The sequence below is a fragment of the Crocodylus porosus genome, unplaced genomic scaffold, assembly GCF_001723895.1.
Source record: "Crocodylus porosus isolate Cpor-Errol unplaced genomic scaffold, CroPor_comp1, whole genome shotgun sequence".
NCBI classification, from domain to species: domain Eukaryota; kingdom Metazoa; phylum Chordata; order Crocodylia; family Crocodylidae; genus Crocodylus; species Crocodylus porosus.
Genome location: NW_017728926.1, coordinates 5537024 through 5550958, shown reverse-complemented (window position 1 = coordinate 5550958; position 13935 = coordinate 5537024). Strand labels below are relative to the sequence as shown.

The 13935-nt window shown below is 42.7% G+C and overlaps 1 protein-coding gene across 1 annotated transcript in view; it reads right to left on the bottom strand.

Annotated features, from left to right (window-relative positions):
- The window catches only part of MMEL1 (membrane metalloendopeptidase like 1), an 81180-nt gene extending 73796 nt beyond the window's left edge, over nucleotides 1–7384 (bottom strand). Inside the window, exon 1 of the mRNA XM_019541262.1 lies at nucleotides 7206–7384. The gene's annotated coding sequence lies outside the window, so the exon portion shown is untranslated. The remainder of the gene's footprint in view (nucleotides 1–7205) is intronic.
- Between the last annotated feature and the right edge of the window lie 6551 nt (nucleotides 7385–13935).

Sequence of the window (13935 nt, the reverse complement as noted above, 5' to 3'; positions counted from 1 at the left end):
CTGCTGGTCCCTCGCAGATGTGCTCCTGGATAATTTTCTCAAAGAGCTTCCCCAGGACCAAGGTAAGACTAATGGGCCTATAGTTTCCTGGGTCCTCTTTCCTCCCTTTTCCTGGATCCTTCCTCCCTTTTCAGCTTTATCACTGATCTGAAGTATTGGGTGCAGTTTTGGGCTTCACATTATAAAAAGGACACGGAGAAGTTAGAGAGGGTCCAGAGGCAAGTGGTAAAAATGATAAAGGGCTTAGAAGGCAAGTAATATGAGAAGTTGAAGGAAAGAGGCATGTTCAGCTTGTGAAAAAGCCACTTAAGAGGGGATATGATTGCAGTCCTCATATACTTCAAGGACTGTCATAAAAACGAGGGAAAAGGCCTTTTCTTTCTTGCTGCAGAGAGGATGTGGATCAGTGGCTTGAAGTTGCAATGAAGTAGGTTTAGATTCGATACAAGGAAACTCTTCTTAACTGTTATAACAGTGAGGCAGTGGAATAGACTGCCTAAGGAAGCTGAACACCTCGAGTGATGGAGAGTTCACAAGACGAAGTTGGATAGCCACTAGTCAGGAATGATCTGGGTGTAGCTGTGCTTGTGTTCTTGTACGGCTATTTCTCATAGTTCTGGGCTTTGGCGGTTTCCAATCGGAGCTAGGAGGGAACTCTCTTCCCCTTCCCAGCTCCACGCATCAGGGTTTTTTTTCCCCAGCTTCACGTATTAGGGGTTTTTTTCCATTAAAGTCTTTCTCAGAGGCATTGGGTGTTGGCTGCAGCCCATGCTGGAAACTTTGACTGAAGTGTGCCAACGCTCCTGGGGGGAATTAAACTTGGAGGTTAGAGGGTCTTGCCCCTTTGCTTAGGACCAATCATCATATTTGGGGTCAGGAAGGAAGTTTACCCTGTGGTCAAATTGGTATGGACTATGGGGTTTTCTTTTGCCTTCCTCTGTATTAGGGGCATGGCTTTCTTCCTGGAATCTCTTGAGCATGTATTAACAACCTTTGCAGCAACAGGATGTTTGCTGATGTGGTCCCCCTGCTTTGCCTGTGGCAGGTTAGGCTGTTATGTCTTTGGCTTTGTATCAGTGTTGATGTGTAAATTGCCAAGAGTTTTGCTTATATAATGGGTTTGTCTAAGATGGTTTGGATAGGGATGACTTCTTTATGAGTCCATGGAAATGATAAGGGGGTTGCTGTTCGCTTTCTGTTGCTCTAAAAGGATCAATGATCCATGTATGTTTTATTTCTTATATGAAGAAATCTGGACCAATTAAGACCACATAGTGAAAAGGTTAAACCCAAAGCCCCAAAGAGTAGGTCTTAAAGTACTGTACCTGAGGTGGTGGGGAGCGAGTGTCCAGTCACCTCTCTGGGTTACTGTTCCCTTTTGATGTCATTTTCATTGTGACACCAGCCCATGAAACAGAGTTTGTTACTACTGAGGTTATTCTCCTTAGTCACAGGAGACTTCAGGTGCACCAGAGCTACTGCAATTTCAGTGTAGAGAGTTAGGGGCAAAGTATTCTTCTGTAAGATTGGCCTCATCAGGATGGAAGGGCTGGACAGACCTGGATAGAAAGACCCCAGACCTGAATAGCAATAGCTTAGCTGTTATAGCACTAATGTGTGATTTGGAAGAGAGGGTAAATTCCCTACTGTTCTCAGTTTGGGGTAAGAATTTGAATGTGGGTTTGCCACATCCCACATACATGCCCTAATCATTTGTCGATTGGCTCTTTCAGGAGTGGCTTTTTTCTCTCATTTTTTTCTTTTGAAAGAACTTCTAAAGGTCTGTTCTGATCCTGATGCAGAAGGAAACCGTCCCTTGAAAGCTCAAAATATTGTATGAAGCAGAACTCCTGTCTTCTGGCCAGCTTTGAAACGAGGTCAAAGAGAGTCTGGGAGAGCGATGCACTCTTGTACATGGTTGTTTCACAGTGCTTCGGGTAGCAGGCTCCTGGTAGGGGTTGGTGGATCCAGTGACTGAATGTGGAAAGTAGAGGTAGGGCACTGTGTTTCCTCTGCCCTTAAGGCACTGCAGAAATGCTACTGACAACGATGTCCTGTTCTCTCACCAGTGTAATGCTCAGCTAAGCTGAAGCTCATGTCTGGAGTACTGGCATGAGGCAAGGATAGGCTAGAGGGCAGTGAATAGAGAAATGAATCCCAACATTTGGTAAAACCACAGTTGCAATGCTATATCCAAATCCACTGTCCACCCTTCAAGGAGGAGCTGGAAATAGCCATTTGAGTTCAAGGGAGGCCACAAAAATGATCCAGAGTTTGAAAAATAAGGTTCACAATATGAAGCTTAGCAATCCTCTCTATTCAGCTTTATCAAAGAGCAGTTGAGAAGCAATTTGCTCACAGCTTGTAAGGACTAACACAGAAAAAGAGACCTGATAGCAGGGAAGACACTTTTCAACATTGTAGACAAAGGCAGAGCGAGGTCCAGTGGTTGAAAACTGAAATTAGATAAATTCAACCTCAGAATAATAGGCATTGTTCTAGTTGGGAAGGTAGTTAAACCTGGAGCCACTTACCAGAGGAGGCAATGGACTCACTATTATTTAGAGTCATTAAGCAGAAATAAAATATCTTTGGAAAGGTACATTTTAATCCATCTTCTGAAAGAAATTCTACCATTTGCATGTGAAGGGAGTCGAGCTGGACATTCCCAGTGATACTTTCTGGCCTTGGAGCCTGTATATCTGTCAATCTATAAATGCCCCCATTCATTCCCTAGTTTAGGGTTGTTGGTTATAGCTGTGTTGGTCTAAGGATGTAGGTAGACATGGTTTTTAGGGTAAATATGATATCTTTTATTAGACCAACTAAATAGTCAGAAAAATTGTTCTTTGCAAACTTTGGGGTACAAACACCCTGCTGTACCCATAAGCTTACAAAGAACAATTTTCCTGGCTATTTAGTTGTTCTAATAAAAGATGCCACATTTACCCAAAGAGCCTTGTCTGCCCATTCTTTCCCTTTCCTTGTGGGCCGTGGCCAGAACAGGAACCTCTGCATTTTTTGTAGCATGGTCACAACTCTTACAATTTTGCAGCAAGATGATGATTATAATAAAATATAATACTTTCTTCTGGCTGCTGGCAGAGCTAGGGAAGTATTCCTTCCTCCTGTCATGAAATTGTGTATATATGTGTACATGTGCATATGTTACATGAGTTGTAAAGGGAGGCTGTAAGAATAAATTAGATCTTCTCTTGCCTCTTTATGATCAAAAGATTCTAGGTCTCACTGGGCCTTGGTACTTCGTGGGGCTTCTCTTGCAAGTTGTCATGCCTTTTTGTTTTCTTCCTTCAAAACATTAGGGATTAGCCATGGGCAAGGGTGGGACGCTGGATAGGGTGTTCTGAAGGGGCAGAGAGAATTTTCTTTCTGAAATGTTTGGCGGGTGTGTCGTATCCACGTGTTCAGGGTCACACTGCTCCTCAAATACGGAGGTTGGAAGGAATTGTCCTCACCCAGTCAGGTTAGCAGGCATAGCGGGGAAAGAGGGGGTTGACCTTCTGCTCTGCACAGATTGTGATTTGCCTTCTGGGCTCTTCTGGGGACACCTCACCCAAGGCACTGGTGGCAAGACAGCCTCTCTTGTTCTCTGCCTGTGGTGCTCAACAGTTTCATCTCCTGATGCTTGAAGTGCTTTAGCCCAAGTTATCAGTTCAGTATAGAGACAACTGGGTGAAGTTTAGGAGCTAGAGGAGGTCAGAATATGTGCTCTAATAAGAGCCTTAAACTCTTTGGCATGAGGGAGTTCTTGGACAAAAGCAGTGGAGGCTTCCCTTCTGTGGTGCTCTGAGCTGTGCCTCGGCTCTTCTGCTCAAACGGGAATAGTAAGGAGCTGTCTTCGAGGGATCAAACATCGACATCTGAACTTAAAACTCCAAGGCTCCTAAAGCTATCATAAACGCATGGAGGGTAGGGTCAACACATGTCAAAGGCCTCCTCTGCATGGTGGTGTAGCACAGTGGTCATCTCAATGTTTCCATTTCTTCCTGTCAGATGACCTGAGTCCCCAAAGACCTGACCTACATTCAGGGACAACGGGAGAGAAGATCAGAGTCCATGGATTTCCAGCTTTCACTGTTCTCTCTAAATAAATGGAGTTGGTGAAAGTGCCTCAGTGAAGTCCTGATTCTCTGGGCTTTCCCCCGCAGCCTTGAGAATGCTGTAGGAAGGCGTCCTGTCTTCAACATTGCCATTAAGAGGGCAGGATGAAAAGATGGAGGGCGCTTGTGTGCTGCCTTTCCATGACTGGGAATTGCTGGCACATTGTGGCACAAATGCTGTTGCCGTGAACCTGTGGATGGAACCTGGGTTTGCCAAGGCCCCCGGTGGTATTGTCAAATGAGTAAATACCCTTGGGCTTTATGATGCGGCCTCTGAGGATTCTGTGCAGGCCCGCGTTACCAGGCAATCTGCTAGTGTAGTTGAGCAGACCTCCCTTTTCCCCTCCATGTAACAGTGGCAGGATCCTTCCTCTCCTGTCTCTGGCTTGCTGGCATGAAGGAGTGGATGTCCCATGTTCGTAGAATACACACAAGGCAAGGAAGGGACAAAGTCCCTTTCTCATTTGTAGTTAACCCAACATGGCCATTTGATAATGGGCAAATTCAGATAATACATGAAGACATCCAAGCTCAAGAGTGACTTGAGAAGACCTTAGACCAAATCCCTGCATCTGGACAGCCCCAAACTTTGGGAGAATTTGAATTGAGACCTACCACCAAATTTACGATTGCCTTCTACCCCCTGTGGCTGGCTGAACTGGGTAGATGAGAGCAAAGAGGCAACAGAAGTGGAACTAGAAAGTGACAAGCTTAATAAAAACCAAACTATAGCTATGTATTACTGGAAGTGGCTACAGCAATCACTGTCTTCTCAGGCTAGTTTTGCTCTTATCAAATGGCTTCTATTCTTTCTGCAGGCAGGGAGCTCAGACAAGCCCCTCAACATCCTTTCTTAATTGCTTCCTGAGACAGAGGCCTTTCCCCTTTTGGAACAGCATCACACCCTTTTGGAGCTAGCTGCCTGTGGAAATCTCACCCAGAAAAGTCAGCACAATTACAGCATCTAGTTATCACCCGCAGGTGATGTCCCAGCTTGGCCACAGGGTAAGAAATGGCCAGGGGAAGAAAATGGAGGAGACTTAATCCAGTAGTGCGCTTTATGCCTCTCCATGGGTAGTGCTAAGTCCTTCTCGGGTGGATAACATCCAGGACACAGAGAAATGCTTCTGCAGGGGAGGGCATTCCTTACTGACATATAGATCAGATGGGAAGACATGGAAAACAGGATGTGTGAAGTACTGTGGAAAACTTGCAAGAGAAGCCCCACGTAGTACCAAGGCCCAGTGAGAACTAGAAACTTTTGATCATAAAGAGGTAAGAGAAGATCTAATTTATTCTTACAGCCTCCCTTTACAACTCATGTAACATATGCACATGTACATATACATACACAGTTAATATATAGGGTCCCCTGTCACCCACGTACTCTGACATGCATATCCAGGAAGAAGCATGCTTCCGAGTGCAGCACCTACAATCTCCTCCTGGGATAGTCACTTGGGTGAATGTTTCCTGTTCAACAGTCATTCAGCAAGTATCCTTGTGCGGGAATGGTTTTTCTTTATGTCTGAGGGAAATGGTTTTTCTTTATGTCTGAGGGAAATGGTTGATGAAGTTTCTTAGGAAAAGAAATTATCTGTAGGTGAGGAAATAAAGCTAACTCTGCCAAGTGTTCCTCAAAAATACACAGTTCTTTTCCTTTTCCTCTTTCTTATGATTTCATTTTGTATTATTTAAACAAAGGGAATTACAGTAGTATGTGGCTTTGTATTTATATTGACTAAAGAAGTTTCGGTGATAGTGCAGCACCTTGAACCCTGGTAATTTTAAGATTTTTAATTACTATATTGCTAGGCAAAGCATATTCATATGTCACTTTGCATGACAGATTTGCTTTTTGTTGCCAGTTCTACTTCTACTGCTTCTGATTCTGTTACTGATTGTCATAAAAATATCACACAATAGGAACAGGCAGGTCAGTCCAGAGTGGAGTTGTTAGCCCACTGAATCTTCATTCTTTTCTTTAAAGCCACTGCTACGCACCAGTACAATCTGGCACCTGTGTCCACCCCCATCCAGGTAGAAACGTGCAACTGAAACATATTAGGAGCTACCTGGAAAGGAAGTATTTGCATTTTCTTCTTTTGTTGCTGATTAGAAAGGACAGCATGTCAAAAGCAGAAAGAAGCTGTCCCAAACAGCTGTTTAAGAATTGTTCTGCTAAACACCCCCTTGCATTTAGTGCAATAAAGGAATACAAGTCTGAAGGGTAGCTATTTCTGTTGTGGTTTGGGTTCCTTTGTATTAAGCATGCATATGGTGAAGTATTCTATTTGCATCTGAAATAGTGCAAAAAAGGAAAGTTCAGCACTGTCAGCTAACAAAGATCACATATAAATAAAATGTTCAACTAAAATGATTTACTAGCCCCATTAACTGGTTTTGCTTAGGAATAGAAGTGGTGTGTAATAGCGCCAAATTGTATAATGTTAGTAAATTCCATGATTTGCTACACAGTACAGTCTGGTCCCCTCGGCTCCACCCAGCTGCTTTCTGAAGCACAGTAGAAACATTTCTATTTAAGAAACAGTACTGACAATGGACCTACTGTACACACTAGCACACATCCATGTAGGTAGTAAGTATTACGGAGACAGCAGAAGACAGCATGAAATTATACTGTAATGACAAAAGCCCTAGCATAGCATTCACAAAACCAGTAATACTAATAACGCACTCTCATGTAGCTGGATTTCTGCTTTGTGATTTATTTTATAGGAAGTACAGTGCTCTAAAGGATAACTTACACTGCTCATAATAGCCAGTTTGTCTCTGAATGCCAATGCAACTTAACAAGACTATTAACTAGCACTTTAAAAAAAAATCAGTGCTCAATGCTCCCCCTCACGGGCTGGCCACCAGATGTGTGGTGTAAGCAATCCCCAGCAAACATATTCCAAACCCAGGTAGAATCAGAAAACCCTCAATGTCCAGACTTTGCCTTGTAACTCTTCCTTTCTCTGCCCCCTCAAGATAAATTCTCTCTTTGTGCCACAAATTTCTACATGCATACAGGCTGAGCAAACAGAAGCAAGAAGCTTGAGAAATGAGAAGTTGTCTTACCCTGGTCTCGTGGAGAATTTTTTCAGCTGCAGAAGGCAGGTGGTGAGTGTGCTTTCTGAGATGCAGTCGGGATGCTTACATTTTCTGACAGAGGGAAATGAATGCCCATTATCAGCCCTGATCTCTTTTAACAGGCTACGCTCAAGAAATGGGTTTACAAAGTGCGGTGGCTATGTTGCCCTCCCTCTCTTTCCCTTTTGTGCATTTACTCTCATGCACAGGTGGCTTAGAATGCCCAATGAATTAAATGCTCTGCTAGGAGATTATTAAGGAGAGCTGGAATGGAGATTTAACTCTTTCTACCATATTGGAAACCATCAGTTTTTTATCCAGGATAGGGAAGAGAAATAGCAGCCATAGAAGTGCTGTCCTTTGGGGACAAGTTTGACAGTTCACGTTCATGCCGATTTTCCAGCATTTGTAAAATTCCTACCATGACTAGCTTTTAAGAAAGATCTTTAACTAGCTGTTTAATCTTTTCCTTATTCTATACCAGAGAGGTTTCAGCTCCGTAAAAAAGAATGTCTTGTTTTCTGTACAGTGAATGCCTAAATGTAGTGCATAACATATATTTGCAATGATACGCAATTCTCAAATTAAATATGTGAGTGAAGCGATGTATGTATGTATGTATTTTGCAATGCACCTGCTAGGGAACTAATGAGAGGTACTTCTTTTTAACTGACTTTTGTGAAGTGTTTGCATTTCATGTCCACTAGGTCTCCAACAAAAGGCAAAGGCTTTTAAATAAGTTGGGAAAGGCTAGAAAATACCTGCAGAGCCATCCACTTACTACAGCTCCTGTAGACCTGCTAAGAAGATAACTACTGTCAGCAAGATAGATACACATTTGGCACCACTGGCTAAAAGGGCCAAGAATTAATATTGCCCAGCCACGCTGATAGAACTGTTATTCATTAGTACAGCTTAGCTTATTTTTGTGCAAAGGAATTTGTCGCTCTGATGTGTTTCAGTATTTCTCTCCTACCCTGTTTCTTTCCTTCTCTAGAGACCAGGAGGGGCTGCCTGCTCCAAACTTCAGTTAAAAGCAAGGCGGTGACCAGTACACTTTGCTGGCAGCATTTCCTTGTATGCACACAGTAGAAGTCTAAAAATAAGCCGGGCTGGATGCAGAACCACAGACAGGCCCATAATGACGCCTCTACTAGCAAAGCTGATGGGGAATAGATTTGATAATGCTGTTTGGCACTTTCACAGAAAATGTGGCTTCTTCAAAGTGCCTCATAAGCGTTAATGACTGGATGCTTACATGTGCCTGGAATAGGTTCTTAGCTCCATTTTACAGAGAAGGCAAGGTCACACAGGCTAAGTACAGACAGTCAAAAAGCACAAGGCAGAATTGATTCAATCTTTGCAGGTTAGTCTAAACTGCATCCACTGAATTGATAAGCAAGAGAACAAACATAAACTTTTGAATCCAGAAATGCAGCCACAGGCCTGCAGTGGCTCAGGCCAGGTGCTGAGGGGCGCTCAAGCACACCTCCCTGCTGGGCTGGAACAGAAGATTGGGTCAAGCCTAGCTTGCCCACCCTGCAAAGGGCGGTTGTGGGGGTGGGGGGCTTGCAAGGGAGAAACAAAGCATCATGGGATGCTGGATGACTGAGTTAACTTGAATCTGGAAAGGATCTGGGACAGAAGGTCAATAAATTGATTTAACCTAAATCAAGTCAGTCTGATACTACATCCATCCAAGTTGATCTTAAACCAGTTATGGCCATGCTGAAAGCGGTTTATATGCACTGAACTACTGTTGTGCTACAGATTTGAACTGGTTTTTGATCACTTGTACTGGTTCTGTCCCTAGCCACAGGGAATCATTGTCACAACTAGATTAGCAGATATCAAGACTTAGGGGGCAGGCATTATGCTCAGCTTGACTGATTATCTGAAGAATACTGAACATAGACTTTCACACTGTGATTTCTGCCGTAAGTCGGCTTTGGTTAGAGCTAGAACATCTCCTTCAGAGAGAGACAGTTGGTCTCTATTAGAGACTAAATTGATGGAGGCTCTACCGCATCCCTAGGTGAGTTGGCCTAGTGGTAAATTACTTTCTCTGATAAAAGTTTGCACCTTCTTCCCATCTGAACTTGTCTACTTCCACCCTACAGCCACTTGATCATCTTTTGCTTATTTCAACTGGATGAAAGGTCCCTTTACCTCAGAAATCTCCTTTGGCATGCAAGTATCTATAGAATATGATCAAACTACTTCCCATTCTTTTCCTGAAAAACTAAGTAGGCTGACTTTTCTAGGTCTCTTTCTAGGCAGCCTTCCCAGACCTTAAATTGTTCTTGTACTTAATCTATGATTTTAAGGGTTTTCAAAATGACAGACGGACAGCTAGGGCAGAAGTAGAACTTCTGAAGCATTCATAGCAAAGAAAGTGCACTCTTGCTCATTATCATCCTTCCTTATTTGTTATCCCTCGGTTTCATTTTTCACAAATTGTAGGCTTCAGTCCTGCAATCTCTTCCACCTCCTGAAGGGTGAGGGGAGCTGTTGACTTTTGTGGTGTTTGCTGCCTAAGAACCAACCTCTCTAAGCTCTTCAGGGCAAAGAGGGCTTGCCTTGGTTTGACGAGTGCCAGTACACTTCCGTTTACTAAATCATTATATTAATGACATCGATACAGGAATTCCTGGGTCCCAGTGTGATGCTCAGACCTCTAGCTCTTATTTGACTTGCTCTTGGATTTGTAGTGGGCAGCGTGCCAGCAAAATGAGCACAAACATTTACTTAAATTAACCAGGAATACAGGCCATGTTATTACCTCAGGCATGCATTTTTGAACTATAACAATTAAGTTCCATTAAAAGATCCTCCCACAGCCTGAAAATATCTAGGAAACAGGAACTGGTTCAGGAATGCTGATGATTATTTTAAAAAAATGAGTGGGGGAGGGGGTATATAATAACTGGAAAAGGGCTCACAAGGGCCTTTTCTTATTCTTTATTAAAAGAATGAATAGGGAAGCAGATAATAGGAAAAGAGCTCCCTTATGTGCTTTGTTGAAAGGGGATAGATTTAAGCATGTGCCTAAGAGTGTTGTTAAATCATGGCATAGGCTCCCAACGAGACACGAGTTGAACTCTATTAAAAAGGTTCCCAATGCAAAATGAATCCAGTCCTTCAACACTATTACTGTCTACTCTGAATTGAAGGGGTCAACTCCTTGGCACTGCCCTTTGCATCCTCACTTGATGTGTGTTCATATTGCAGTTCATCAACAAGGTTTATTAGGAGGCTTAATTGGTTTGGGTTAGCAGGCATTTAAGCCAGTCCAAAGTAGTTGAGAATGCAATCAATGAAAACATCTGAACTCATTAAAAATGTGGACACAGCATAACTTTTGTAGATCGCTAATTACCTGCTTTCTTTAGCAAGTAGAATTAATTGCCTAAGAGGTGGCCTGAAGAAGCACAAAAAGAAAAATAAGAGCAGAATTACACTGACCAGACTACAAAAAAGCAGATAACAATATATGAAAGCTTAATTTCCTGTTAAAAGGCTATAGCATAAGAGCCACTTCTGCTGCTTTGCCTAATACTTAGGTGGGACCCCAACATATTTTTAACTTTATCACATTTTAATATAATTTTTAGATAAATTCTGAGTACTTAGAATTCTAAACCTTTTCACTATTGCATAAGATTGGATGTCACAGGTTTCTATGCACTAAAAGGTGATTTCTGAAGAGATGGGCCCTTCAAGAGCAAAAATTTCATGGGGTCTTTTTCACACCTTGCCTTCTCTTGCCCTGATCTGGGTTTAATGATGTCCTCAAGTTCAGTTCAGGCTCTTGTACAGGAGAATAGTGTCTCGTGAGCCCAATTCATTGAGTTGCATCAGGTGCTTTCAAGACCAAACTGAAAACAATGTGAAGAAGGTTCACCTTGTGGTAGGGTGGCCATCATAGAGGACAATCCGGTTGTCCTCTGTCCTCCTTTGATACAAAAACAGATGTCTTCATGTCCTCTATTTTTCTCTTGAAGAGAAATATAGAGGACATAAAGGTGTTGGGTTTCATATGAATAAAGGACAGAGTAGGAGAAAACTGGAATGTCTTCTGTGATGGCCACACTACCTTGTGGACACAACATAATGGACACCAGGAATGGAACAGGGACATTAAATGTCCTCTCCATATCCCCTGTTCCAGATTACCTGCTTGTTGGTAATAGGACCTGCAAACCTATTTTCACATCTCTTATTTCCCATCCTCTTTGCGTGCGAGCAATCTGGTGTTAGCTATTATCCCATGCATCTCCAGAGGCGCTCTGGGTGTCGGGTGGGATGTATGGGGGCACAGACTGTCAGCTCTGCCAGTTAACTACAACACGTTTTTGAAGTACTGACAAAAATCTTCAACTAGCTGGTAGTGTTGAGGTGATGTAGTTGCCATGATGATCCAGGAGATGTATGAGAGGGAAGAATTCTTTTGAGTGATATCTTTTATTGGACCAACTTTATGGCTGTTATGGACACAAACTTTTGGGTATCACAGTACCCTTCCTCAGGCCTTTCAGTTCCTGATAGGTTTTCATCAGGAAGCTGTGGGTGTTTAGTACTTTTCAAAACAAATCAGTGCTAGGCCCTGATCTGGTGTGGAGAACAGGACAGACAGTTTACTCTTATAGGTGGGAATCGGTTTGTGATCAGGATCCAAAGGAGCACCAAAATTATTCCCACAGGCAACTTAAAATGCTGCCGTACAGTCATGAGAACCTGAGTCTTCTGACTCCCAGTGCCATGCTCTAACCATTTGCCTGTGTTGCTGTCCCATTGGCTTTGGCTTTGGGGAGCACTGGGGGAGGAGGGGGGGGGGAATGATCTGTTCTGCAACCTACAGGAGTAGGGGGAGGGAGAGGAAAGTCTTTTGGGTTCCTGTAGATGGTTTCTGTGGGTTTGGAGAGCTGTGTGGTTTAAATAATGAGCTATTTTACTTAAGGTGTCATTGAGTAATGGCTCAGAGAACAAACAGATTCCAACATGGGCTGGTTTAGTTGAAATGTGATTAAAGAGCTGAGGCTCCAACGGCAGACTGTAATGCCAATGCTAATTTCATGTAACACATTAAATTAACGAGGACAGTGGCTCCTCAGAACCCTGGCAAATTGGAAATTGCTTGATGCAGAAGCGATGCAATGATAACACAGTTAATTTTGCCCAGGGAGATGATGATAAAATAAATGGCTTTTAGAGTAGCTGTCATTTAAAGTGAAACATCTGCCTGTAAGAGTCAAACACCATCCTCACTGATGCACATTCATGCCAGTGGGTGACTGCAATGAGTTTGCATCAGTGGAAGCCATGGCAGTGTTCTTCCCTGTGACATTATATATGGAAAATACAGGCAGCAAGAGTGAGAGTCAAGAGGCTACTTCACCAGGGAAATGTCCATTTCCAAAATGTGTTGGTAAAACACACACACACACACACACACACACTAGCAGATATATTCTGTAGTCTTCCAGAAGAAAAGTGAGGAAAAGGGAAAATAATGGTGGGGAGAAGAGATTAAATGGGGTAAAAACCCAGTCAACTTTTTTGAGATTCTCAGAAGTTGGGAGCTGCCTCTGTTTAAAATTTTGGGCAAAGCTTGCACTTGAATATTTGCCATGCCTTCAAATCTCTTTCTTTGCCTCCTTGACTCTTAACACTTACGGTCAGGAAACTTTATTTATGAAACTCTGTTTGGGTTATAAATGTTTTAGCAGCTGCTTTCCCCTTTATATTCTTATGAGAAGCATTGGATAAATACTTTATAAAGATAGGGATGTGGAGTGAGTGTGTTTCAGAGAGACCTCTCTAGTTATTATTGCAAAGCTTTCCTTCATTATTCATTACTTCATGACAATGCCTGATGGTGTGTTTTCGTCTCCTCAGCTTGTTTGCTTCCCCATGCAGAGTGCTGATAAATTGCAATTACTAAACCTTTACCAATTTATAGCTGAGGCTGCATAATAGCAAAAAGAGAGCAGAGTCAACAGAAAAAAGAGGGATTCTTGCCTGCAGCTTAACATTCAATAAAATATAGATGCTCTGTGGTCTTTGGGGCTAGTACAGCTTTAAACTGCCTTCAGAGCTAATTGGTGTCTTGGCTTTACTATGCATGCAGCATAAGTAGGGCAGAAGCTCTTCATTACACCAGTATTAATCCAGGCCAATATTGTTTGACTTCTCAGTTGTGTTGGATTTATACTAGCAGAAAAAGAGAATATGTCCCGAAGTGTTTTGCCTGGGAGACCTATAAGAAGGGGTCAAAGCAATGGGTAGCCTATAATGCAAGTGCAACCTTCTCTTCACAGCTCTCTTGCCCAACCCCATGCAGCTGGAGTGACTGGTTCCCATGTATCCCTCCTTCTGCAGAAAAGCAAATAACCCCATAATCTTAGAGAATCACAGTTCATACTTCAGAAAACATACAGAATAGCCCTGCCACAGAATTTTTATCTAGACATTTGAGGAGAAGTGGAAATTATTTCCTAATACAAAAATATCACCTGTATAAAATGTCTAGTGACCAAGTAGGAGGGTAGGAGAACTGGATTTAAGGACTGTCAAACATTCACTTGCAACAACTGCAAATTATTGGAATGTCATGATACATTCCAATACATTCTCTCAATGATACATTGAGAGAGTCCAGAGGAGAGCCACGTGCATGATCAGAGGTCAGGAAAACAGATCTTACGATGACAGGCTG